This window comes from Sinohyriopsis cumingii, unplaced genomic scaffold (genome assembly GCF_028554795.1).
Source record: "Sinohyriopsis cumingii isolate HCF-2022 unplaced genomic scaffold, ASM2855479v2 utg000646l, whole genome shotgun sequence".
Taxonomy (NCBI): Eukaryota; Metazoa; Mollusca; class Bivalvia; order Unionida; family Unionidae; genus Sinohyriopsis; species Sinohyriopsis cumingii.
Window position 1 is genome coordinate 895,174 of NW_028315921.1, and position 2,034 is coordinate 897,207.

At 40.8% G+C, this 2,034-nt stretch overlaps 1 non-coding gene across 1 annotated transcript; it reads right to left on the reverse strand.

Annotated features, from left to right (window-relative positions):
* Positions 1-1,192: 1,192 nt before the first annotated feature.
* On the reverse strand, positions 1,193-1,274 carry Trnas-gcu (transfer RNA serine (anticodon GCU)). The gene has a single exon. It is a non-coding gene; the product is annotated as a tRNA-Ser (tRNA).
* Between the last annotated feature and the right edge of the window lie 760 nt (positions 1,275-2,034).

The window sequence follows — 2,034 nt, forward strand, 5'->3', positions numbered from 1 at the left end:
TAAGTGAACTGGAGAGAGTCCATTGCTTGTGCGCTATACATCTGGAAGGTATTACGTTCACATGTTCATACTTTATGTACCTGTGTACCTTTTAGAAGAAGAAATAAGTAGAAATTAGAAAGAATATGAAGAGGAATATCTATACCCCGGTCAACATAGACACCAATCTGATAAAATCAGATCTCCGCTGTCCTACGTGAAGATGTGACGACGACCACTGAAGAATGACATTCAGGTGACCATTAAATTAGCCAATGGAAATGCAACTTTCAAAAAATCTGAAAGTGAATCAAATCGTTCGATACACATTCATCCTTTTCACCCACGGTGCTCTTTCTCAAAACGCAAAGATATTAGACCTCATCTGACTGGTTGATAAAATTAGCAATTATGGTAATAGCATAGGTACCAGAATATGCCTTCTAAGCGATCGCTGTCAGATCTTCATTTGGTAACAGCGGAGATCTGATTTTAATCAGTTTGGTACACAGGTACTTAAAGTATGAACAGGTGAAAGGACAGCTACATAAACGAACATTTTCCCCGTCATTTCTTCTACACTTCTGATAACATCAGTTTCTTTGACCTTCTTAACATTAACCGCAATTGTAGATTGTTGTCCAAGACTATCCGAGTATACAAACGTACAGTCTCCTGTTACTTAAAATTTGACCATCGTTTTAATGGGTATTACACACACTTCTAGTAAACAGACACATACGCGTGTGCTTTGGTGCCGTTTTGGAATTTTGGAAACAACTCACCCCTTACCCTCCCAAACCTTAACTTGATCCCTTTTGCCTTGCTCGCAACCCTAAATGTTTCTGCTAATCGGCCGATTCGCGGCATTGATATTTGGCTACACTTAACGCATGCATGTTAGCACTACTGGGACTTTATTTCAATGCCAAGAAATGTTGTTGTTTTTTTTTTCTCCTGTGGGAGATAAAATGTTCCACACGCACAAAAAGTACAACTCGATTATAAAGATGCAGCCGGAACAGGTCAATACACAAACCTGTCACAAACATGCACAAAACGTCAGTCCATTCAAGACACAAACCACCAAAAAAAATCATGGAGACATCATTAGGCGTGTTTTCTTTCTGACGTGACGATATCACATTACAATATTGATGAATACGGTTTGTAGTCATAACTAAAAGTTCTACACATCAGATAAAATGTATATCGACGAAGATGGGATTCGAACCCACGCGGGGAGACCCCAATGGATTAGCAGTCCATCGCCTTAACCACTCGGCCACCTCGTCCGGTGTATTTTGATGAGTACACTATTTATGTAGGGAGTGATCTATAGCTACCTGGCCTAAACCACACACAACTTTTGTCTGATATTCACGATTCAATATATGTCTTTTTCAGACAGAAAAAAATTCTAACCATCGAACCATCCTAGCTCTAACTGATGTGCACATAAAGAACCTAGTGCATGATATTCTTTAAAAGAAGAAATATATATCTTCAGGTAAATTAAAACAATTCTCCTGGCTGGGAGAAAACTCAACATTACCCACCTACCCACCCAATAAACAGAAACAAATACATGGTCGGTCCCTTAGTGAGCAAGCATGTTCATATCAATGGATTGTTAGGCAAGGGAAAAAACTCGTACGAACATTCGTTGTATTCATCACTTCGGTAAGTATTACATCAGATAAGTGAATATCAGTTCCATTTTTTTTTAAAGTTATAAAAATCAATGTTTTCTAACAGCAGAGCCGAGTGGCCGAGTGGTCTAAAGCGCTCTCCGTCACGGATCACTGCCATCTCACCTCTGTCTGCGTGGGTTCGAGTCTCGGGCTCGGCCAATGTGGACATGTGAGAAAGCTTGCCGGTAGCTTCTCGTGGGTCGGTGGTTCTTTCCGGGGTTTTCCCGGGTTCTTCCTCCACCATTAATACTGGCCGCCATGTATAGCCTATCTTGTGCTGAAAAATGGCGTTAAACCCTATAACAACAACAATAACAACTAACAGCAGAGTGGCGCAGTGGAAGCGTGCTGGGCCCATAAC